A 25,476-nucleotide genomic window follows, 5' to 3' on the forward strand; every position below is an offset into this window, starting at 1 on the left:
GGGTGGTGCACTGTACCCGAAGATACTGCCATATCGGGTCAATGCATAGGGCGACGGAAGCAAGCTTCGAAATCGGCCCCCGTTCTCAAAAATCCATTTAATATATGGTCCCCAGATAGGGGACGTATCAGATATTAAACTGATAAGAACAGATACTACACTTGATCTTAGCCAAAAGGCCGAGAAGCGATAACCGTGAAAGGGGCGGGCCCAACAAGGTCCCCTTCATGGGCACTATCACTGCTTGCTGTCAGGGAGGCTGCCAGACAATTTTCCATGCACACTCTGGGCTGGGGGGCAGTCAACCACCAGTACACACAGCAGAACCTAAACCCATACCATTATTGCTAAGCAGCAAGACAGGGGCCCATTGCACTCCCACGGGGCCTTTTTAAATGCAATCCATAACCCGGATTTGCCAGGAACCCTTCTTACTCCTCCTACTTGCATGTGACACTGGGCTTAGGATCTGCATAGGAAACACACACACAAGCACACACCTACCTTTGTTGCCTGCAGATGCCTCCTTGGCTGTCCCCAAACGGTATCAAACCAACACCCACGGGAAGCTGTAAGCATAGAGGACATGCCTGCACCCCATTGGACTTACCTGTGTGGGTTAAATCCGGGTTATTTGACAACCTATGGCGGTGATGGTTCTGCTCAGGCAGAGCAGTGCTGATGCTCCTCATAAAGCTGTCGCTGCTGTGAAGGTTCTAGGTGACATCACAAATCCCTATGGTTACATACACAACAAAGCTGGGTTGTTGTTGTTTACACTCTGCAAGGCCTGTGGAAGTGAGTGACATCATAGCACTGTAGTTCTGAGGGTTCTAGATGGATGCAACAATCTCCTGTTGCTTCTATGAAGGCCATAATAGACGACATCACCAAACAGCTCCATAGTCACATACACAGCAAAGGAGAGATGTTGTTTACACCTAGTGATGTCAGTGGTATTGAGTGACATCACAGCACAGTGCTAAGGCTCCTGGGCCTGGACACAGCAGCGGCTGCAATATCTCAACGGAGAATACGTTTATATCTATGTGTGTGTGTGCGCATATATATATATATATATATATATATATATATATATATATATATATATATATTTCTCCGCCGAAATCACTTTTAAACCCATTTCCACCTTTTTTTCCCTTCTCTTCCTCTTACTTTTTTTTCACGTTTTTTTACGTTTTTCTCCTTTTCGCCTCTTTTCTGGGCGTATTATTCTTCTTTTTCTTCTTTTTTTTCGTCTAATGCATACCCCATCAGTGCAGCAATGCTTATTCAATACCGCCAGCAGATGGAGACACTGGGGGATAATTTTCTAAGGATTTATACTGATTTTTCCTGTCTGAATTTGTCGCACAGAAAGTTGCAGGCCAAATATGTGTGACATTTCTGCGACTTTAGCTTCTAGAGCATTTTTACAACATTATACATAGGTGCTGAATACATAAAAAGCGACTGTTCAGCGACAGACAAGTCGCATCGGCTGAAAGTAGGCCAGAATGTCAGTCCATGTTGGAGCAGGTTTAGATACAGTCTAAAGCATAGATCTCAAAGTCTGTGCACAGAATTTAGCAAGGGCCTCGCACCTTCTGATGCATCAGGTAGGTGCACAATAGCATAGCCTAACCCTCTGTACTTTGGTCTATATTGATGCGGGACATAGACAGCCAGCTGATGACCAATCCATTAGTGCAATGGATGGCTGGAAGCATTTGTCTTTGCCTTTGCAATACCACAGAAGCAATGCATGGTCAATGTACAGCAATGACACACCTGTGTGAACAGCCAGGAGACCCCCCCCCCCCATGTTATGTTACATAGTTACATAGTTAGTACGGTCGAAAAAAGACATATGTCCATCAAGTTCAACCAGGGAATTAAGGGGTAGGGGTGTGGCGCGATATTGGGGGAAGGGATGAGATTTTATATTTCTTCATAAGCATTAATCTTATTTTGTCAATTAGGAACATTCAGCACCCACCCGCTATCAAGGCAGCTGCCTATCATGTCATGCCCTACCTGCACAGGTGTGCTGGCTACTCAAATGATCCAATTAAGGAGGCCATTTAGTCAGCAGCAGCAGAAGTCCTGTGCCTGGACGCTCCAACAGGGGCCAGACACAAGCAGAAGCAGAAGCAGCAGAAGCAGCAGCAGCACCACCTTTTGTTTTTTGGCTGCAGCAGCAGCAAGGCCCACAGGGCTGGCTAGCTGGCTAGCCAGCAAGCAGGTAGCAATGAAAGTAGGAATCTTTCTTTTTAACCCTGTAAGGGGGTGGTGCACTGTACCCGAAGATACTGCCATATCGGGTCAATGCATAGGGCGACGGAAGCAAGCTTCGAAATCGGCCCCCGTTCTCAAAAATCCATTTAATATATGGTCCCCAGATAGGGGACGTATCAGATATTAAACTGATAAGAACAGATACTACACTTGATCTTAGCCAAAAGGCCGAGAAGCGATAACCGTGAAAGGGGCGGGCCCAACAAGGTCCCCTTCATGGGCACTATCACTGCTTGCTGTCAGGGAGGCTGCCAGACAATTTTCCATGCACACTCTGGGCTGGGGGGCAGTCAACCACCAGTACACACAGCAGAACCTAAACCCATACCATTATTGCTAAGCAGCAAGACAGGGGCCCATTGCACTCCCACGGGGCCTTTTTAAATGCAATCCATAACCCGGATTTGCCAGGAACCCTTCTTACTCCTCCTACTTGCATGTGACACTGGGCTTAGGATCTGCATAGGAAACACACACACAAGCACACACCTACCTTTGTTGCCTGCAGATGCCTCCTTGGCTGTCCCCAAACGGTATCAAACCAACACCCACGGGAAGCTGTAAGCATAGAGGACATGCCTGCACCCCATTGGACTTACCTGTGTGGGTTAAATCCGGGTTATTTGACAACCTATGGCGGTGATGGTTCTGCTCAGGCAGAGCAGTGCTGATGCTCCTCATAAAGCTGTCGCTGCTGTGAAGGTTCTAGGTGACATCACAAATCCCTATGGTTACATACACAACAAAGCTGGGTTGTTGTTGTTTACACTCTGCAAGGCCTGTGGAAGTGAGTGACATCATAGCACTGTAGTTCTGAGGGTTCTAGATGGATGCAACAATCTCCTGTTGCTTCTATGAAGGCCGTAATAGACGACATCACCAAACAGCTCCATAGTCACATACACAGCAAAGGAGAGATGTTGTTTACACCTAGTGATGTCAGTGGTATTGAGTGACATCACAGCACAGTGCTAAGGCTCCTGGGCCTGGACACAGCAGCGGCTGCAATATCTCAACGGAGAATACGTTTATATCTATGTGTGTGTGTGCGCGTATATATATATATATATATATATATATATATATATATATATATATATATATATATATATATTCTCCGCCGAAATCACTTTTAAACCCATTTCCACCTTTTTTTCCCTTCTCTTCCTCTTACTTTTTTTTCACGTTTTTTTACGTTTTTCTCCTTTTCGCCTCTTTTCTGGGCGTATTATTCTTCTTTTTCTTCTTTTTTTTCGTCTAATGCATACCCCATCAGTGCAGCAATGATTATTCAATACCGCCAGCAGATGGAGACACTGGGGGATAATTTTCTAAGGATTTATACTGATTTTTCCTGTCTGAATTTGTCGCACAGAAAGTTGCAGGCCAAATATGTGTGACATTTCTGCGACTTTAGCTTCTAGAGCATTTTTACAACATTATACATAGGTGCTGAATACATAAAAAGCGACTGTTCAGCGACAGACAAGTCGCATCGGCTGAAAGTAGGCCAGAATGTCAGTCCATGTTGGAGCAGGTTTAGATACAGTCTAAAGCATAGATCTCAAAGTCTGTGCACAGAATTTAGCAAGGGCCTCGCACCTTCTGATGCATCAGGTAGGTGCACAATAGCATAGCCTAACCCTCTGTACTTTGGTCTATATTGATGCGGGACATAGACAGCCAGCTGATGACCAATCCATTAGTGCAATGGATGGCTGGAAGCATTTGTCTTTGCCTTTGCAATACCACAGAAGCAATGCATGGTCAATGTACAGCAATGACACACCTGTGTGAACAGCCAGGAGATCCCCCCCCCCCCCATGTTATGTTACATAGTTACATAGTTAGTACGGTCGAAAAAAGACATATGTCCATCAAGTTCAACCAGGGAATTAAGGGGTAGGGGTGTGGCGCGATATTGGGGAAGGGATGAGATTTTATATTTCTTCATAAGCATTAATCTTATTTTGTCAATTAGGAACATTCAGGACCCACCCGCTATCAAGGCAGCTGCCTATCATGTCATGCCCTACCTGCACAGGTGTGCTGGCTACTCAAATGATCCAATTAAGGAGGCCATTTAGTCAGCAGCAGCAGAAGTCCTGTGCCTGGACGCTCCAACAGGGGCCAGACACAAGCAGAAGCAGAAGCAGCAGAAGCACCACCTTTTGTTTTTTGGCTGCAGCAGCAGCAGCAAGGCCCACAGGGCTGGCTAGCTGGCTAGCCAGCAAGCAGGTAGCAATGAAAGTAGGAATCTTTCTTTTTAACCCTGTAAGGGGGTGGTGCACTGTACCCGAAGATACTGCCATATCGGGTCAATGCATAGGGCGACGGAAGCAAGCTTCGAAATCGGCCCCCGTTCTCAAAAATCCATTTAATATATGGTCCCCAGATAGGGGACGTATCAGATATTAAACTGATAAGAACAGATACTACACTTGATCTTAGCCAAAAGGCCGAGAAGCGATAACCGTGAAAGGGGCGGGCCCAACAAGGTCCCCTTCATGGGCACTATCACTGCTTGCTGTCAGGGAGGCTGCCAGACAATTTTCCATGCACACTCTGGGCTGGGGGGCAGTCAACCACCAGTACACACAGCAGAACCTAAACCCATACCATTATTGCTAAGCAGCAAGACAGGGGCCCATTGCACTCCCACGGGGCCTTTTTAAATGCAATCCATAACCCGGATTTGCCAGGAACCCTTCTTACTCCTCCTACTTGCATGTGACACTGGGCTTAGGATCTGCATAGGAAACACACACACAAGCACACACCTACCTTTGTTGCCTGCAGATGCCTCCTTGGCTGTCCCCAAACGGTATCAAACCAACACCCACGGGAAGCTGTAAGCATAGAGGACATGCCTGCACCCCATTGGACTTACCTGTGTGGGTTAAATCCGGGTTATTTGACAACCTATGGCGGTGATGGTTCTGCTCAGGCAGAGCAGTGCTGATGCTCCTCATAAAGCTGTCGCTGCTGTGAAGGTTCTAGGTGACATCACAAATCCCTATGGTTACATACACAACAAAGCTGGGTTGTTGTTGTTTACACTCTGCAAGGCCTGTGGAAGTGAGTGACATCATAGCACTGTAGTTCTGAGGGTTCTAGATGGATGCAACAATCTCCTGTTGCTTCTATGAAGGCCGTAATAGACGACATCACCAAACAGCTCCATAGTCACATACACAGCAAAGGAGAGATGTTGTTTACACCTAGTGATGTCAGTGGTATTGAGTGACATCACAGCACAGTGCTAAGGCTCCTGGGCCTGGACACAGCAGCGGCTGCAATATCTCAACGGAGAATACGTTTATATATATGTGTGTGTGTGCGCGTATATATATATATATATATATATATATATATATATATATATATTTCTCCGCCGAAATCACTTTTAAACCCATTTCCACCTTTTTTTCCCTTCTCTTCCTCTTACTTTTTTTTCACGTTTTTTTACGTTTTTCTCCTTTTCGCCTCTTTTCTGGGCGTATTATTCTTCTTTTTCTTCTTTTTTTTCGTCTAATGCATACCCCATCAGTGCAGCAATGCTTATTCAATACCGCCAGCAGATGGAGACACTGGGGGATAATTTTCTAAGGATTTATACTGATTTTTCCTGTCTGAATTTGTCGCACAGAAAGTTGCAGGCCAAATATGTGTGACATTTCTGCGACTTTAGCTTCTAGAGCATTTTTACAACATTATACATAGGTGCTGAATACATAAAAAGCGACTGTTCAGCGACAGACAAGTCGCATCGGCTGAAAGTAGGCCAGAATGTCAGTCCATGTTGGAGCAGGTTTAGATACAGTCTAAAGCATAGATCTCAAAGTCTGTGCACAGAATTTAGCAAGGGCCTCGCACCTTCTGATGCATCAGGTAGGTGCACAATAGCATAGCCTAACCCTCTGTACTTTGGTCTATATTGATGCGGGACATAGACAGCCAGCTGATGACCAATCCATTAGTGCAATGGATGGCTGGAAGCATTTGTCTTTGCCTTTGCAATACCACAGAAGCAATGCATGGTCAATGTACAGCAATGACACACCTGTGTGAACAGCCAGGAGACCCCCCCCCCCCCCCCATGTTATGTTACATAGTTACATAGTTAGTACGGTCGAAAAAAGACATATGTCCATCAAGTTCAACCAGGGAATTAAGGGGTAGGGGTGTGGCGCGATATTGGGGAAGGGATGAGATTTTATATTTCTTCATAAGCATTAATCTTATTTTGTCAATTAGGAACATTCAGGACCCACCCGCTATCAAGGCAGCTGCCTATCATGTCATGCCCTACCTGCACAGGTGTGCTGGCTACTCAAATGATCCAATTAAGGAGGCCATTTAGTCAGCAGCAGCAGAAGTCCTGTGCCTGGACGCTCCAACAGGGGCCAGACACAAGCAGAAGCAGAAGCAGCAGAAGCAGCAGCAGCACCACCTTTTGTTTTTTGGCTGCAGCAGCAGCAGCAAGGCCCACAGGGCTGGCTAGCTGGCTAGCCAGCAAGCAGGTAGCAATGAAAGTAGGAATCTTTCTTTTTAACCCTGTAAGGGGGTGGTGCACTGTACCCGAAGATACTGCCATATCGGGTCAATGCATAGGGCGACGGAAGCAAGCTTCGAAATCGGCCCCCGTTCTCAAAAATCCATTTAATATATGGTCCCCAGATAGGGGACGTATCAGATATTAAACTGATAAGAACAGATACTACACTTGATCTTAGCCAAAAGGCCGAGAAGCGATAACCGTGAAAGGGGCGGGCCCAACAAGGTCCCCTTCATGGGCACTATCACTGCTTGCTGTCAGGGAGGCTGCCAGACAATTTTCCATGCACACTCTGGGCTGGGGGGCAGTCAACCACCAGTACACACAGCAGAACCTAAACCCATACCATTATTGCTAAGCAGCAAGACAGGGGCCCATTGCACTCCCACGGGGCCTTTTTAAATGCAATCCATAACCCGGATTTGCCAGGAACCCTTCTTACTCCTCCTACTTGCATGTGACACTGGGCTTAGGATCTGCATAGGAAACACACACACAAGCACACACCTACCTTTGTTGCCTGCAGATGCCTCCTTGGCTGTCCCCAAACGGTATCAAACCAACACCCACGGGAAGCTGTAAGCATAGAGGACATGCCTGCACCCCATTGGACTTACCTGTGTGGGTTAAATCCGGGTTATTTGACAACCTATGGCGGTGATGGTTCTGCTCAGGCAGAGCAGTGCTGATGCTCCTCATAAAGCTGTCGCTGCTGTGAAGGTTCTAGGTGACATCACAAATCCCTATGGTTACATACACAACAAAGCTGGGTTGTTGTTGTTTACACTCTGCAAGGCCTGTGGAAGTGAGTGACATCATAGCACTGTAGTTCTGAGGGTTCTAGATGGATGCAACAATCTCCTGTTGCTTCTATGAAGGCCGTAATAGACGACATCACCAAACAGCTCCATAGTCACATACACAGCAAAGGAGAGATGTTGTTTACACCTAGTGATGTCAGTGGTATTGAGTGACATCACAGCACAGTGCTAAGGCTCCTGGGCCTGGACACAGCAGCGGCTGCAATATCTCAACGGAGAATACGTTTATATCTATGTGTGTGTGTGCGCGTATATATATATATATATATATATATATATATATATATTTCTCCGCCGAAATCACTTTTAAACCCATTTCCACCTTTTTTTCCCTTCTCTTCCTCTTACTTTTTTTCACGTTTTTTTACGTTTTTCTCCTTTTCGCCTCTTTTCTGGGCGTATTATTCTTCTTTTTCTTCTTTTTTTTCGTCTAATGCATACCCCATCAGTGCAGCAATGCTTATTCAATACCGCCAGCAGATGGAGACACTGGGGGATAATTTTCTAAGGATTTATACTGATTTTTCCTGTCTGAATTTGTCGCACAGAAAGTTGCAGGCCAAATATGTGTGACATTTCTGCGACTTTAGCTTCTAGAGCATTTTTACAACATTATACATAGGTGCTGAATACATAAAAAGCGACTGTTCAGCGACAGACAAGTCGCATCGGCTGAAAGTAGGCCAGAATGTCAGTCCATGTTGGAGCAGGTTTAGATACAGTCTAAAGCATAGATCTCAAAGTCTGTGCACAGAATTTAGCAAGGGCCTCGCACCTTCTGATGCATCAGGTAGGTGCACAATAGCATAGCCTAACCCTCTGTACTTTGGTCTATATTGATGCGGGACATAGACAGCCAGCTGATGACCAATCCATTAGTGCAATGGATGGCTGGAAGCATTTGTCTTTGCCTTTGCAATACCACAGAAGCAATGCATGGTCAATGTACAGCAATGACACACCTGTGTGAACAGCCAGGAGACCCCCCCCCCCCCATGTTATGTTACATAGTTACATAGTTAGTACGGTCGAAAAAAGACATATGTCCATCAAGTTCAACCAGGGAATTAAGGGGTAGGGGTGTGGCGCGATATTGGGGAAGGGATGAGATTTTATATTTCTTCATAAGCATTAATCTTATTTTGTCAATTAGGAACATTCAGGACCCACCCGCTATCAAGGCAGCTGCCTATCATGTCATGCCCTACCTGCACAGGTGTGCTGGCTACTCAAATGATCCAATTAAGGAGGCCATTTAGTCAGCAGCAGCAGAAGTCCTGTGCCTGGACGCTCCAACAGGGGCCAGACACAAGCAGAAGCAGAAGCAGCAGAAGCAGCAGCAGCACCACCTTTTGTTTTTTGGCTGCAGCAGCAGCAGCAAGGCCCACAGGGCTGGCTAGCTGGCTAGCCAGCAAGCAGGTAGCAATGAAAGTAGGAATCTTTCTTTTTAACCCTGTAAGGGGGTGGTGCACTGTACCCGAAGATACTGCCATATCGGGTCAATGCATAGGGCGACGGAAGCAAGCTTCGAAATCGGCCCCCGTTCTCAAAAATCCATTTAATATATGGTCCCCAGATAGGGGACGTATCAGATATTAAACTGATAAGAACAGATACTACACTTGATCTTAGCCAAAAGGCCGAGAAGCGATAACCGTGAAAGGGGCGGGCCCAACAAGGTCCCCTTCATGGGCACTATCACTGCTTGCTGTCAGGGAGGCTGCCAGACAATTTTCCATGCACACTCTGGGCTGGGGGGCAGTCAACCACCAGTACACACAGCAGAACCTAAACCCATACCATTATTGCTAAGCAGCAAGACAGGGGCCCATTGCACTCCCACGGGGCCTTTTTAAATGCAATCCATAACCCGGATTTGCCAGGAACCCTTCTTACTCCTCCTACTTGCATGTGACACTGGGCTTAGGATCTGCATAGGAAACACACACACAAGCACACACCTACCTTTGTTGCCTGCAGATGCCTCCTTGGCTGTCCCCAAACGGTATCAAACCAACACCCACGGGAAGCTGTAAGCATAGAGGACATGCCTGCACCCCATTGGACTTACCTGTGTGGGTTAAATCCGGGTTATTTGACAACCTATGGCGGTGATGGTTCTGCTCAGGCAGAGCAGTGCTGATGCTCCTCATAAAGCTGTCGCTGCTGTGAAGGTTCTAGGTGACATCACAAATCCCTATGGTTACATACACAACAAAGCTGGGTTGTTGTTGTTTACACTCTGCAAGGCCTGTGGAAGTGAGTGACATCATAGCACTGTAGTTCTGAGGGTTCTAGATGGATGCAACAATCTCCTGTTGCTTCTATGAAGGCCGTAATAGACGACATCACCAAACAGCTCCATAGTCACATACACAGCAAAGGAGAGATGTTGTTTACACCTAGTGATGTCAGTGGTATTGAGTGACATCACAGCACAGTGCTAAGGCTCCTGGGCCTGGACACAGCAGCGGCTGCAATATCTCAACGGAGAATACGTTTATATCTATGTGTGTGTGTGCGCGTATATATATATATATATATATATATATATATATATATATATTTCTCCGCCGAAATCACTTTTAAACCCATTTCCACCTTTTTTTCCCTTCTCTTCCTCTTACTTTTTTTTCACGTTTTTTTACGTTTTTCTCCTTTTCGCCTCTTTTCTGGGCGTATTATTCTTCTTTTTCTTCTTTTTTTTCGTCTAATGCATACCCCATCAGTGCAGCAATGCTTATTCAATACCGCCAGCAGATGGAGACACTGGGGGATAATTTTCTAAGGATTTATACTGATTTTTCCTGTCTGAATTTGTCGCACAGAAAGTTGCAGGCCAAATATGTGTGACATTTCTGCGACTTTAGCTTCTAGAGCATTTTTACAACATTATACATAGGTGCTGAATACATAAAAAGCGACTGTTCAGCGACAGACAAGTCGCATCGGCTGAAAGTAGGCCAGAATGTCAGTCCATGTTGGAGCAGGTTTAGATACAGTCTAAAGCATAGATCTCAAAGTCTGTGCACAGAATTTAGCAAGGGCCTCGCACCTTCTGATGCATCAGGTAGGTGCACAATAGCATAGCCTAACCCTCTGTACTTTGGTCTATATTGATGCGGGACATAGACAGCCAGCTGATGACCAATCCATTAGTGCAATGGATGGCTGGAAGCATTTGTCTTTGCCTTTGCAATACCACAGAAGCAATGCATGGTCAATGTACAGCAATGACACACCTGTGTGAACAGCCAGGAGACCCCCCCCCCCCCCCCCCCCATGTTATGTTACATAGTTACATAGTTAGTACGGTCGAAAAAAGACATATGTCCATCAAGTTCAACCAGGGAATTAAGGGGTAGGGGTGTGGCGCGATATTGGGGAAGGGATGAGATTTTATATTTCTTCATAAGCATTAATCTTATTTTGTCAATTAGGAACATTCAGGACCCACCCGCTATCAAGGCAGCTGCCTATCATGTCATGCCCTACCTGCACAGGTGTGCTGGCTACTCAAATGATCCAATTAAGGAGGCCATTTAGTCAGCAGCAGCAGAAGTCCTGTGCCTGGACGCTCCAACAGGGGCCAGACACAAGCAGAAGCAGAAGCAGCAGAAGCAGCAGCAGCACCACCTTTTGTTTTTTGGCTGCAGCAGCAGCAGCAAGGCCCACAGGGCTGGCTAGCTGGCTAGCCAGCAAGCAGGTAGCAATGAAAGTAGGAATCTTTCTTTTTAACCCTGTAAGGGGGTGGTGCACTGTACCCGAAGATACTGCCATATCGGGTCAATGCATAGGGCGACGGAAGCAAGCTTCGAAATCGGCCCCCGTTCTCAAAAATCCATTTAATATATGGTCCCCAGATAGGGGACGTATCAGATATTAAACTGATAAGAACAGATTTTTTTTTTTTTTTTTTTTTTTTTTTATAAGCCGAGGAACGTGCTTTCGATTCACCCAAAGTGCAAGAAAAAGTGCAAACGTGTTACACTAAAAAAACGTGCACAAAGGATGCGGTCTATCGCAAGCCCTTCTCCGATAGGAGAGAGGCCCCCCAACAAACCTTACCCTTCGCCTCCGGACCAAAAGGTACCTGCGAGGTTCCAGGTTCGATGTCCCTTTTCGCCGAAGCTACTAGGGGACCACAAATGCTCCCGGCATCCCCCTTGGCGTTAGCCAAGGTATCTGCCCGCAGAGCCGATTACGGTAGGTACCCTGCAAAAGCAGGAGTACCCGGGGTGTTTGCAGGGAGGTGCGGAACCTAATGGCCACACACACCTCCCCTAGACCGCCAGGAGGGACACCCAGAAGGGCTACCGCATCCTGACCAATCCTGTGAACACACAACACGCAAAAAGTGACACAGTGAGACAAAAAAGAAATAAATAAGTGAATGTGTGCAGATATACTGCCCGGACATCCGGCCGGATCTATAAAAATTTCTCTGATCCTAGCCAGAAGGCCGGGAATCAAGAGGTGAGTGCCACAAGGTGAAGAGATTATGGTGCCCGTGCTTCAACTCAGTGAGTCTATCCTCCCAGTGAGTTTCGGCACCTCGGGGTCACCACTCCCCGAGGCACAAAAGTACCTCGGCTCTAGACCCTCTCAGCCTCATGGCGAGACCCGGAGGGAACAGGTCACATCGGGGCAGCCGTCGAGCTGATTCCTCAGAACCAGCCCCGGAAAGCCCTGGTACACCTGCATCCTCCATGCAGCACCCATCCCCACCAGCCCCATACCGGCGTTACTGTCCACCGGCATGAAAAACTGATAAGAACAGATACTACACTTGATCTTAGCCAAAAGGCCGAGAAGCGATAACCGTGAAAGGGGCGGGCCCAACAAGGTCCCCTTCATGGGCACTATCACTGCTTGCTGTCAGGGAGGCTGCCAGACAATTTTCCATGCACACTCTGGGCTGGGGGGCAGTCAACCACCAGTACACACAGCAGAACCTAAACCCATACCATTATTGCTAAGCAGCAAGACAGGGGCCCATTGCACTCCCACGGGGCCTTTTTAAATGCAATCCATAACCCGGATTTGCCAGGAACCCTTCTTACTCCTCCTACTTGCATGTGACACTGGGCTTAGGATCTGCATAGGAAACACACACACAAGCACACACCTACCTTTGTTGCCTGCAGATGCCTCCTTGGCTGTCCCCAAACGGTATGAAACCAACACCCACGGGAAGCTGTAAGCATAGAGGACATGCCTGCACCCCATTGGACTTACCTGTGTGGGTTAAATCCGGGTTATTTGACAACCTATGGCGGTGATGGTTCTGCTCAGGCAGAGCAGTGCTGATGCTCCTCATAAAGCTGTCGCTGCTGTGAAGGTTCTAGGTGACATCACAAATCCCTATGGTTACATACACAACAAAGCTGGGTTGTTGTTGTTTACACTCTGCAAGGCCTGTGGAAGTGAGTGACATCATAGCACTGTAGTTCTGAGGGTTCTAGATGGATGCAACAATCTCCTGTTGCTTCTATGAAGGCCGTAATAGACGACATCACCAAACAGCTCCATAGTCACATACACAGCAAAGGAGAGATGTTGTTTACACCTAGTGATGTCAGTGGTATTGAGTGACATCACAGCACAGTGCTAAGGCTCCTGGGCCTGGACACAGCAGCGGCTGCAATATCTCAACGGAGAATACGTTTATATCTATGTGTGTGTGTGCGCGTATATATATATATATATATATATATATATTTCTCCGCCGAAATCACTTTTAAACCCATTTCCACCTTTTTTTCCCTTCTCTTCCTCTTACTTTTTTTTCACGTTTTTTTACGTTTTTCTCCTTTTCGCCTCTTTTCTGGGCGTATTATTCTTCTTTTTCTTCTTTTTTTTCGTCTAATGCATACCCCATCAGTGCAGCAATGCTTATTCAATACCGCCAGCAGATGGAGACACTGGGGGATAATTTTCTAAGGATTTATACTGATTTTTCCTGTCTGAATTTGTCGCACAGAAAGTTGCAGGCCAAATATGTGTGACATTTCTGCGACTTTAGCTTCTAGAGCATTTTTACAACATTATACATAGGTGCTGAATACATAAAAAGCGACTGTTCAGCGACAGACAAGTCGCATCGGCTGAAAGTAGGCCAGAATGTCAGTCCATGTTGGAGCAGGTTTAGATACAGTCTAAAGCATAGATCTCAAAGTCTGTGCACAGAATTTAGCAAGGGCCTCGCACCTTCTGATGCATCAGGTAGGTGCACAATAGCATAGCCTAACCCTCTGTACTTTGGTCTATATTGATGCGGGACATAGACAGCCAGCTGATGACCAATCCATTAGTGCAATGGATGGCTGGAAGCATTTGTCTTTGCCTTTGCAATACCACAGAAGCAATGCATGGTCAATGTACAGCAATGACACACCTGTGTGAACAGCCAGGAGACCCCCCCCCCCCCCCCCATGTTATGTTACATAGTTACATAGTTAGTACGGTCGAAAAAAGACATATGTCCATCAAGTTCAACCAGGGAATTAAGGGGTAGGGGTGTGGCGCGATATTGGGGAAGGGATGAGATTTTATATTTCTTCATAAGCATTAATCTTATTTTGTCAATTAGGAACATTCAGGACCCACCCGCTATCAAGGCAGCTGCCTATCATGTCATGCCCTACCTGCACAGGTGTGCTGGCTACTCAAATGATCCAATTAAGGAGGCCATTTAGTCAGCAGCAGCAGAAGTCCTGTGCCTGGACGCTCCAACAGGGGCCAGACACAAGCAGAAGCAGAAGCAGCAGAAGCAGCAGCAGCACCAACTTTTGTTTTTTGGCTGCAGCAGCAGCAGCAAGGCCAACAGGGCTGGCTAGCTGGCTAGCCAGCAAGCAGGTAGCAATGAAAGTAGGAATCTTTCTTTTTAACCCTGTAAGGGGGTGGTGCACTGTACCCGAAGATACTGCCATATCGGGTCAATGCATAGGGCGACGGAAGCAAGCTTCGAAATCGGCCCCCGTTCTCAAAAATCCATTTAATATATGGTCCCCAGATAGGGGACGTATCAGATATTAAACTGATAAGAACAGATACTACACTTGATCTTAGCCAAAAGGCCGAGAAGCGATAACCGTGAAAGGGGCGGGCCCAACAAGGTCCCCTTCATGGGCACTATCACTGCTTGCTGTCAGGGAGGCTGCCAGACAATTTTCCATGCACACTCTGGGCTGGGGGGCAGTCAACCACCAGTACACACAGCAGAACCTAAACCCATACCATTATTGCTAAGCAGCAAGACAGGGGCCCATTGCACTCCCACGGGGCCTTTTTAAATGCAATCCATAACCCGGATTTGCCAGGAACCCTTCTTACTCCTCCTACTTGCATGTGACACTGGGCTTAGGATCTGCATAGGAAACACACACACAAGCACACACCTACCTTTGTTGCCTGCAGATGCCTCCTTGGCTGTCCCCAAACGGTATCAAACCAACACCCACGGGAAGCTGTAAGCATAGAGGACATGCCTGCACCCCATTGGACTTACCTGTGTGGGTTAAATCCGGGTTATTTGACAACCTATGGCGGTGATGGTTCTGCTCAGGCAGAGCAGTGCTGATGCTCCTCATAAAGCTGTCGCTGCTGTGAAGGTTCTAGGTGACATCACAAATCCCTATGGTTACATACACAACAAAGCTGGGTTGTTGTTGTTTACACTCTGCAAGGCCTGTGGAAGTGAGTGACATCATAGCACTGTAGTTCTGAGGGTTCTAGATGGATGCAACAATCTCCTGTTGCTTCTATGAAGGCCGTAATAGACGACATCACCAAACAGCTCCATAGTCACATACACAGCAAAGGAGAGATGTTGTTTACACCTAGTGATGTCAGTGGTATTGAGTGACATCACAGCACAGTGCTAAGGCTCCTGGGCCTGGACACAGCAGCGGCTGCAATATCTCAACGGAGAATACGTTTATATCTATGTGTGTGTGTGCGCGTATATATATATATATATATATATATATATATATATATATATATATATATATATATATATATATTTCTCCGCCGAAATCACTTTTAAACCCATTTCCACCTTTTTTTCCCTTCTCTTCCTCTTACTTTTTTTTCACGTTTTTTTACGTTTTTCTCCTTTTCGCCTCTTTTCTGGGCGTATTATTCTTCTTTTTCTTCTTTTTTTTCGTCTAATGCATACCCCATCAGTGCAGCAATGCTTATTCAATACCGCCAGCAGATGGAGACACTGGGGGATAATTTTCTAAGGATTTATACTGATTTTTCCTGTCTGAATTTGTCGCACAGAAAGTTGCAGGCCAAATATGTGTGACATTTCTGCGACTTTAGCTTCTAGAGCATTTTTACAACATTATACATAGGTGCTGAATACATAAAAAGCGACTGTTCAGCGACAGACAAGTCGCATCGGCTGAAAGTAGGCCAGAATGTCAGTCCATGTTGGAGCAGGTTTAGATACAGTCTAAAGCATAGATCTCAAAGTCTGTGCACAGAATTTAGCAAGGGCCTCGCACCTTCTGATGCATCAGGTAGGTGCACAATAGCATAGCCTAACCCTCTGTACTTTGGTCTATATTGATGCGGGACATAGACAGCCAGCTGATGACCAATCCATTAGTGCAATGGATGGCTGGAAGCATTTGTCTTTGCCTTTGCAATACCACAGAAGCAATGCATGGTCAATGTACAGCAATGACACACCTGTGTGAACAGCCAGGAGACCCCCCCCCCCCCCCCATGTTATGTTACATAGTTACATAGTTAGTACGGTCGAAAAAAGACATATGTCCATCAAGTTCAACCAGGGAATTAAGGGGTAGGGGTGTGGCGCGATATTGGGGAAGGGATGAGATTTTATATTTCTTCATAAGCATTAATCTTATTTTGTCAATTAGGAACATTCAGGACCCACCCGCTATCAAGGCAGCTGCCTATCATGTCATGCCCTACCTGCACAGGTGTGCTGGCTACTCAAATGATCCAATTAAGGAGGCCATTTAGTCAGCAGCAGCAGAAGTCCTGTGCCTGGACGCTCCAACAGGGGCCAGACACAAGCAGAAGCAGAAGCAGCAGAAGCAGCAGCAGCACCACCTTTTGTTTTTTGGCTGCAGCAGCAGCAGCAAGGCCCACAGGGCTGGCTAGCTGGCTAGCCAGCAAGCAGGTAGCAATGAAAGTAGGAATCTTTCTTTTTAACCCTGTAAGGGGGTGGTGCACTGTACCCGAAGATACTGCCATATCGGGTCAATGCATAGGGCGACGGAAGCAAGCTTCGAAATCGGCCCCCGTTCTCAAAAATCCATTTAATATATGGTCCCCAGATAGGGGACGTATCAGATATTAAACTGATAAGAACAGATACTACACTTGATCTTAGCCAAAAGGCCGAGAAGCGATAACCGTGAAAGGGGCGGGCCCAACAAGGTCCCCTTCATGGGCACTATCACTGCTTGCTGTCAGGGAGGCTGCCAGACAATTTTCCATGCACACTCTGGGCTGGGGGGCAGTCAACCACCAGTACACACAGCAGAACCTAAACCCATACCATTATTGCTAAGCAGCAAGACAGGGGCCCATTGCACTCCCACGGGGCCTTTTTAAATGCAATCCATAACCCGGATTTGCCAGGAACCCTTCTTACTCCTCCTACTTGCATGTGACACTGGGCTTAGGATCTGCATAGGAAACACACACACAAGCACACACCTACCTTTGTTGCCTGCAGATGCCTCCTTGGCTGTCCCCAAACGGTATCAAACCAACACCCACGGGAAGCTGTAAGCATAGAGGACATGCCTGCACCCCATTGGACTTACCTGTGTGGGTTAAATCCGGGTTATTTGACAACCTATGGCGGTGATGGTTCTGCTCAGGCAGAGCAGTGCTGATGCTCCTCATAAAGCTGTCGCTGCTGTGAAGGTTCTAGGTGACATCACAAATCCCTATGGTTACATACACAACAAAGCTGGGTTGTTGTTGTTTACACTCTGCAAGGCCTGTGGAAGTGAGTGACATCATAGCACTGTAGTTCTGAGGGTTCTAGATGGATGCAACAATCTCCTGTTGCTTCTATGAAGGCCGTAATAGACGACATCACCAAACAGCTCCATAGTCACATACACAGCAAAGGAGAGATGTTGTTTACACCTAGTGATGTCAGTGGTATTGAGTGACATCACAGCACAGTGCTAAGGCTCCTGGGCCTGGACACAGCAGCGGCTGCAATATCTCAACGGAGAATACGTTTATATCTATGTGTGTGTGTGCGCGTATATATATATATATATATATATATATATATATATATTTCTCCGCCGAAATCACTTTTAAACCCATTTCCACCTTTTTTTCCCTTCTCTTCCTCTTACTTTTTTTTCACGTTTTTTTACGTTTTTCTCCTTTTCGCCTCTTTTCTGGGCGTATTATTCTTCTTTTTCTTCTTTTTTTTCGTCTAATGCATACCCCATCAGTGCAGCAATGCTTATTCAATACCGCCAGCAGATGGAGACACTGGGGGATAATTTTCTAAGGATTTATACTGATTTTTCCTGTCTGAATTTGTCGCACAGAAAGTTGCAGGCCAAATATGTGTGACATTTCTGCGACTTTAGCTTCTAGAGCATTTTTACAACATTATACATAGGTGCTGAATACATAAAAAGCGACTGTTCAGCGACAGACAAGTCGCATCGGCTGAAAGTAGGCCAGAATGTCAGTCCATGTTGGAGCAGGTTTAGATACAGTCTAAAGCATAGATCTCAAAGTCTGTGCACAGAATTTAGCAAGGGCCTCGCACCTTCTGATGCATCAGGTAGGTGCACAATAGCATAGCCTAACCCTCTGTACTTTGGTCTATATTGATGCGGGACATAGACAGCCAGCTGATGACCAATCCATTAGTGCAATGGATGGCTGGAAGCATTTGTCTTTGCCTTTGCAATACCACAGAAGCAATGCATGGTCAATGTACAGCAATGACACACCTGTGTGAACAGCCAGGAGACCCCCCCCCCCCCCCCCATGTTATGTTACATAGTTACATAGTTAGTACGGTCGAAAAAAGACATATGTCCATCAAGTTCAACCAGGGAATTAAGGGGTAGGGGTGTGGCGCGATATTGGGGAAGGGATGAGATTTTATATTTCTTCATAAGCATTAATCTTATTTTGTCAATTAGGAACATTCAGGACCCACCCGCTATCAAGGCAGCTGCCTATCATGTCATGCCCTACCTGCACAGGTGTGCTGGCTACTCAAATGATCCAATTAAGGAGGCCATTTAGTCAGCAGCAGCAGAAGTCCTGTGCCTGGACGCTCCAACAGGGGCCAGACACAAGCAGAAGCAGAAGCAGCAGAAGCAGCAGCAGCACCACCTTTTGTTTTTTGGCTGCAGCAGCAGCAGCAAGGCCCACAGGGCTGGCTAGCTGGCTAGCCAGCAAGCAGGTAGCAATGAAAGTAGGAATCTTTCTTTTTAACCCTGTAAGGGGGTGGTGCACTGTACCCGAAGATACTGCCATATCGGGTCAATGCATAGGGCGACGGAAGCAAGCTTCGAAATCGGCCCCCGTTCTCAAAAATCCATTTAATATATGGTCCCCAGATAGGGGACGTATCAGATATTAAACTGATAAGAACAGATACTACACTTGATCTTAGCCAAAAGGCCGAGAAGCGATAACCGTGAAAGGGGCGGGCCCAACAAGGTCCCCTTCATGGGCACTATCACTGCTTGCTGTCAGGGAGGCTGCCAGACAATTTTCCATGCACACTCTGGGCTGGGGGGCAGTCAACCACCAGTACACACAGCAGAACCTAAACCCATACCATTATTGCTAAGCAGCAAGACAGGGGCCCATTGCACTCCCCACGGGGCCTTTTTAAATGCAATCCATAACCCGGATTTGCCAGGAACCCTTCTTACTCCTCCTACTTGCATGTGACACTGGGCTTAGGATCTGCATAGGAAACACACACACAAGCACACACCTACCTTTGTTGCCTGCAGATGCCTCCTTGGCTGTCCCCAAACGATATCAAACCAACACCCACGGGAAGCTGTAAGCATAGAGGACATGCCTGCACCCCATTGGACTTACCTGTGTGGGTTAAATCCGGGTTATTTGACAACCTATGGCGGTGATGGTTCTGCTCAGGCAGAGCAGTGCTGATGCTCCTCATAAAGCTGTCGCTGCTGTGAAGGTTCTAGGTGACATCACAAATCCCTATGGTTACATACACAACAAAGCTGGGTTGTTGTTGTTTACACTCTGCAAGGCCTGTGGAAGTGAGTGACATCATAGCACTGTAGTTCTGAGGGTTCTAGATGGATGCAACAATCTCCTGTTGCTTCTATGAAGGCCGTAATAGACGACATCACCAAACAGCTCCATAGTCACATACACAGCAAAGGAGAGATGTTGTTTACACCTAGTGATGTCAGTGGTATTGAGTGACATCACAGCACAGTGCTAAGGCTCCTGGGCCTGGACACAGCAGCGGCTGCAATATCTCAACGGAGAATACGTTTATATCTATGTGTGTGTGTGCGCGTATATATATATATATATATATATATATATATATATATATATTTCTCCGCCGAAATCACTTTTAAACCCATTTCCACCTTTTTTTCCCTTCTCTTCCTCTTACTTTTTTTTCACGTTTTTTTACGTTTTTCTCCTTTTCGCCTCTTTTCTGGGCGTATTATTCTTCTTTTTCTTCTTTTTTTTCGTCTAATGCATACCCCATCAGTGCAGCAATGCTTATTCAATACCGCCAGCAGATGGAGACACTGGGGGATAATTTTCTAAGGATTTATACTGATTTTTCCTGTCTGAATTTGTCGCACAGAAAGTTGCAGGCCAAATATGTGTGACATTTCTGCGACTTTAGCTTCTAGAGCATTTTTACAACATTATACATAGGTGCTGAATACATAAAAAGCGACTGTTCAGCGACAGACAAGTCGCATCGGCTGAAAGTAGGCCAGAATGTCAGTCCATGTTGGAGCAGGTTTAGATACAGTCTAAAGCATAGATCTCAAAGTCTGTGCACAGAATTTAGCAAGGGCCTCGCACCTTCTGATGCATCAGGTAGGTGCACAATAGCATAGCCTAACCCTCTGTACTTTGGTCTATATTGATGCGGGACATAGACAGCCAGCTGATGACCAATCCATTAGTGCAATGGATGGCTGGAAGCATTTGTCTTTGCCTTTGCAATACCACAGAAGCAATGCATGGTCAATGTACAGCAATGACACACCTGTGTGAACAGCCAGGAGACCCCCCCCCCCCCCCCCCCCCATGTTATGTTACATAGTTACATAGTTAGTACGGTCGAAAAAAGACATATGTCCATCAAGTTCCACCAGGGAATTAAGGGGTAGGGGTGTGGCGCGATATTGGGGAAGGGATGAGATTTTATATTTCTTCATAAGCATTAATCTTATTTTGTCAATTAGGAACATTCAGGACCCACCCGCTATCAAGGCAGCTGCCTATCATGTCATGCCCTACCTGCACAGGTGTGCTGGCTACTCAAATGATCCAATTAAGGAGGCCATTTAGTCAGCAGCAGCAGAAGTCCTGTGCCTGGACGCTCCAACAGGGGCCAGACACAAGCAGAAGCAGCAGAAGCAGCAGCAGCACCACCTTTTGTTTTTTGGCTGCAGCAGCAGCAGCAAGGCCCACAGGGCTGGCTAGCTGGCTAGCCAGCAAGCAGGTAGCAATGAAAGTAGGAATCTTTCTTTTTAAACCCTGTAAGGGGGTGGTGCACTGTACCCGAAGATACTGCCATATCGGGTCAATGCATAGGGCGACGGAAGCAAGCTTCGAAATCGGCCCCCGTTCTCAAAAATCCATTTAATATATGGTCCCCAGATAGGGGACGTATCAGATATTAAACTGATAAGAACAGATACTACACTTGATCTTAGCCAAAAGGCCGAGAAGCGATAACCGTGAAAGGGGCGGGCCCAACAAGGTCCCCTTCATGGGCACTATCACTGCTTGCTGTCAGGGAGGCTGCCAGACAATTTTCCATGCACACTCTGGGCTGGGGGGCAGTCAACCACCAGTACACACAGCAGAACCTAAACCCATACCATTATTGCTAAGCAGCAAGACAGGGGCCCATTGCACTCCCACGGGGCCTTTTTAAATGCAATCCATAACCCGGATTTGCCAGGAACCCTTCTTACTCCTCCTACTTGCATGTGACACTGGGCTTAGGATCTGCATAGGAAACACACACACAAGCACACACCTACCTTTGTTGCCTGCAGATGCCTCCTTGGCTGTCCCCAAACGGTATCAAACCAACACCCACGGGAAGCTGTAAGCATAGAGGACATGCCTGCACCCCATTGGACTTACCTGTGTGGGTTAAATCCGGGTTATTTGACAACCTATGGCGGTGATGGTTCTGCTCAGGCAGAGCAGTGCTGATGCTCCTCATAAAGCTGTCGCTGCTGTGAAGGTTCTAGGTGACATCACAAATCCCTATGGTTACATACACAACAAAGCTGGGTTGTTGTTGTTTACACTCTGCAAGGCCTGTGGAAGTGAGTGACATCATAGCACTGTAGTTCTGAGGGTTCTAGATGGATGCAACAATCTCCTGTTGCTTCTATGAAGGCCGTAATAGACGACATCACCAAACAGCTCCATAGTCACATACACAGCAAAGGAGAGATGTTGTTTACACCTAGTGATGTCAGTGGTATTGAGTGACATCACAGCACAGTGCTAAGGCTCCTGGGCCTGGACACAGCAGCGGCTGCAATATCTCAACGGAGAATACGTTTATATCTATGTGTGTGTGTGCGCGTATATATATATATATATATATATATATATATATATATTTCTCCGCCGAAATCACTTTTAAACCCATTTCCACCTTTTTTTCCCTTCTCTTCCTCTTACTTTTTTTCACGTTTTTTTACGTTTTTCTCCTTTTCGCCTCTTTTCTGGGCGTATTATTCTTCTTTTTCTTCTTTTTTTTCGTCTAATGCATACCCCATCAGTGCAGCAATGCTTATTCAATACCGCCAGCAGATGGAGACACTGGGGGATAATTTTCTAAGGATTTATACTGATTTTTCCTGTCTGAATTGTCGCACAGAAAGTTGCAGGCCAAATATGTGTGACATTTCTGCGACTTTAGCTTCTAGAGCATTTTTACAACATTATACATAGGTGCTGAATACATAAAAAGCGACTGTTCAGCGACAGACAAGTCGCATCGGCTGAAAGTAGGCCAGAATGTCAGTCCATGTTGGAGCAGGTTTAGATACAGTCTAAAGCATAGATCTCAAAGTCTGTGCACAGAATTTAGCAAGGGCCTCGCACCTTCTGATGCATCAGGTAGGTGCACAATAGCATAGCCTAACCCTCTGTACTTTGGTCTATATTGATGCGGGACATAGACAGCCAGCTGATGACCAATCCATTAGTGCAATGGATGGCTGGAAGCATTTGTCTTTGCCTTTGCAATACCACAGAAGCAATGCATGGTCAATGTACAGCAATGACACACCTGTGTGAACAGCCAGGAGACCCCCCCCCCCCCCCCCATGTTATGTTACATAGTTACATAGTTAGTACGGTCGAAAAAAGACATATGTCCATCAAGTTCAACCAGGGAATTAAGGGGTAGGGGTGTGGCGCGATATTGGGGAAGGGATGAGATTTTATATTTCTTCATAAGCATTAATCTTATTTTGTCAATTAGGAACATTCAGGACCCACCCGCTATCAAGGCAGCTGCCTATCATGTCATGCCCTACCTGCACAGGTGTGCTGGCTACTCAAATGATCCAATTAAGGAGGCCATTTAGTCAGCAGCAGCAGAAGTCCTGTGCCTGGACGCTCCAACAGGGGCCAGACACAAGCAGAAGCAGAAGCAGCAGAAGCAGCAGCAGCACCACCTTTGTTTTTTGGCTGCAGCAGCAGCAGCAAGGCCCACAGGGCTGGCTAGCTGGCTAGCCAGCAAGCAGGTAGCAATGAAAGTAGGAATCTTTCTTTTTAACCCTGTAAGGGGGTGGTGCACTGTACCCGAAGATACTGCCATATCGGGTCAATGCATAGGGCGACGGAAGCAAGCTTCGAAATCGGCCCCCGTTCTCAAAAATCCATTTAATATATGGTCCCCAGATAGGGGACGTATCAGATATTAAACTGATAAGAACAGATACTACACTTGATCTTAGCCAAAAGGCCGAGAAGCGATAACCGTGAAAGGGGCGGGCCCAACAAGGTCCCCTTCATGGGCACTATCACTGCTTGCTGTCAGGGAGGCTGCCAGACAATTTTCCATGCACACTCTGGGCTGGGGGGCAGTCAACCACCAGTACACACAGCAGAACCTAAACCCATACCATTATTGCTAAGCAGCAAGACAGGGGGCCCATTGCACTCCCACGGGGCCTTTTTAAATGCAATCCATAACCCGGATTTGCCAGGAACCCTTCTTACTCCTCCTACTTGCATGTGACACTGGGCTTAGGATCTGCATAGGAAACACACACACAAGCACACACCTACCTTTGTTGCCTGCAGATGCCTCCTTGGCTGTCCCCAAACGGTATCAAACCAACACCCACGGGAAGCTGTAAGCATAGAGGACATGCCTGCACCCCATTGGACTTACCTGTGTGGGTTAAATCCGGGTTATTTGACAACCTATGGCGGTGATGGTTCTGCTCAGGCAGAGCAGTGCTGATGCTCCTCATAAAGCTGTCGCTGCTGTGAAGGTTCTAGGTGACATCACAAATCCCTATGGTTACATACACAACAAAGCTGGGTTGTTGTTGTTTACACTCTGCAAGGCCTGTGGAAGTGAGTGACATCATAGCACTGTAGTTCTGAGGGTTCTAGATGGATGCAACAATCTCCTGTTGCTTCTATGAAGGCCGTAATAGACGACATCACCAAACAGCTCCATAGTCACATACACAGCAAAGGAGAGATGTTGTTTACACCTAGTGATGTCAGTGGTATTGAGTGACATCACAGCACAGTGCTAAGGCTCCTGGGCCTGGACACAGCAGCGGCTGCAATATCTCAACGGAGAATACGTTTATATCTATGTGTGTGTGTGCGCGTATATATATATATATATATATATATATATATATATATATATATATATATATTTCTCCGCCGAAATCACTTTTAAACCCATTTCCACCTTTTGTTCCCTTCTCTTCCTCTTACTTTTTTTTCACGTTTTTTTACGTTTTTCTCCTTTTCGCCTCTTTTCTGGGCGTATTATTCTTCTTTTTCTTCTTTTTTTTCGTCTAAGCATACCCCATCAGTGCAGCAATGCTTATTCAATACCGCCAGCAGATGGAGACACTGGGGGATAATTTTCTAAGGATTTATACTGATTTTTCCTGTCTGAATTTGTCGCACAGAAAGTTGCAGGCCAAATATGTGTGACATTTCTGCGACTTTAGCTTCTAGAGCATTTTTACAACATTATACATAGGTGCTGAATACATAAAAAGCGACTGTTCAGCGACAGACAAGTCGCATCGGCTGAAAGTAGGCCAGAATGTCAGTCCATGTTGGAGCAGGTTTAGATACAGTCTAAAGCATAGATCTCAAAGTCTGTGCACAGAATTTAGCAAGGGCCTCGCACCTTCTGATGCATCAGGTAGGTGCACAATAGCATAGCCTAACCCTCTGTACTTTGGTCTATATTGATGCGGGACATAGACAGCCAGCTGATGACCAATCCATTAGTGCAATGGATGGCTGGAAGCATTTGTCTTTGCCTTTGCAATACCA

At 46.4% G+C, this 25,476-nt stretch overlaps 12 non-coding genes across 12 annotated transcripts; all 12 read right to left on the minus strand.

The window, feature by feature from the left end:
• Positions 1-191, minus strand: LOC130328460 (U2 spliceosomal RNA). Its single transcript, XR_008872443.1, has one exon. It is a non-coding gene; the product is annotated as a U2 spliceosomal RNA (small nuclear RNA).
• Positions 192-2,287: 2,096 nt separating this feature from the next.
• On the minus strand, positions 2,288-2,478 carry LOC130328461 (U2 spliceosomal RNA). The gene has a single exon (XR_008872444.1). It is a non-coding gene; the product is annotated as a U2 spliceosomal RNA (small nuclear RNA).
• A 2,100-nt stretch (positions 2,479-4,578) lies between these two features.
• LOC130328462 (U2 spliceosomal RNA) lies at positions 4,579-4,769 on the minus strand. Its single transcript, XR_008872445.1, has one exon. It is a non-coding gene; the product is annotated as a U2 spliceosomal RNA (small nuclear RNA).
• A 2,094-nt stretch (positions 4,770-6,863) lies between these two features.
• On the minus strand, positions 6,864-7,054 carry LOC130328463 (U2 spliceosomal RNA). Its single transcript, XR_008872446.1, has one exon. It is a non-coding gene; the product is annotated as a U2 spliceosomal RNA (small nuclear RNA).
• A 2,084-nt stretch (positions 7,055-9,138) lies between these two features.
• On the minus strand, positions 9,139-9,329 carry LOC130328353 (U2 spliceosomal RNA). The gene has a single exon (XR_008872363.1). It is a non-coding gene; the product is annotated as a U2 spliceosomal RNA (small nuclear RNA).
• A 2,096-nt stretch (positions 9,330-11,425) lies between these two features.
• Positions 11,426-11,614, minus strand: LOC130328394 (U2 spliceosomal RNA). Its single transcript, XR_008872393.1, has one exon. It is a non-coding gene; the product is annotated as a U2 spliceosomal RNA (small nuclear RNA).
• A 694-nt stretch (positions 11,615-12,308) lies between these two features.
• LOC130328410 (U2 spliceosomal RNA) lies at positions 12,309-12,496 on the minus strand. Its single transcript, XR_008872402.1, has one exon. It is a non-coding gene; the product is annotated as a U2 spliceosomal RNA (small nuclear RNA).
• Positions 12,497-14,577: 2,081 nt separating this feature from the next.
• On the minus strand, positions 14,578-14,768 carry LOC130328354 (U2 spliceosomal RNA). Its single transcript, XR_008872364.1, has one exon. It is a non-coding gene; the product is annotated as a U2 spliceosomal RNA (small nuclear RNA).
• A 2,114-nt stretch (positions 14,769-16,882) lies between these two features.
• Positions 16,883-17,073, minus strand: LOC130328355 (U2 spliceosomal RNA). Its single transcript, XR_008872365.1, has one exon. It is a non-coding gene; the product is annotated as a U2 spliceosomal RNA (small nuclear RNA).
• Positions 17,074-19,162: 2,089 nt separating this feature from the next.
• Positions 19,163-19,353, minus strand: LOC130328356 (U2 spliceosomal RNA). Its single transcript, XR_008872366.1, has one exon. It is a non-coding gene; the product is annotated as a U2 spliceosomal RNA (small nuclear RNA).
• A 2,093-nt stretch (positions 19,354-21,446) lies between these two features.
• LOC130328358 (U2 spliceosomal RNA) lies at positions 21,447-21,637 on the minus strand. Its single transcript, XR_008872367.1, has one exon. It is a non-coding gene; the product is annotated as a U2 spliceosomal RNA (small nuclear RNA).
• Positions 21,638-23,723: 2,086 nt separating this feature from the next.
• LOC130328360 (U2 spliceosomal RNA) lies at positions 23,724-23,914 on the minus strand. Its single transcript, XR_008872369.1, has one exon. It is a non-coding gene; the product is annotated as a U2 spliceosomal RNA (small nuclear RNA).
• Positions 23,915-25,476: the final 1,562 nt, after the last annotated feature.

Source organism: Hyla sarda, unplaced genomic scaffold, assembly GCF_029499605.1.
Source record: "Hyla sarda isolate aHylSar1 unplaced genomic scaffold, aHylSar1.hap1 scaffold_307, whole genome shotgun sequence".
In the NCBI taxonomy this organism is placed as follows: domain Eukaryota; kingdom Metazoa; phylum Chordata; class Amphibia; order Anura; family Hylidae; genus Hyla; species Hyla sarda.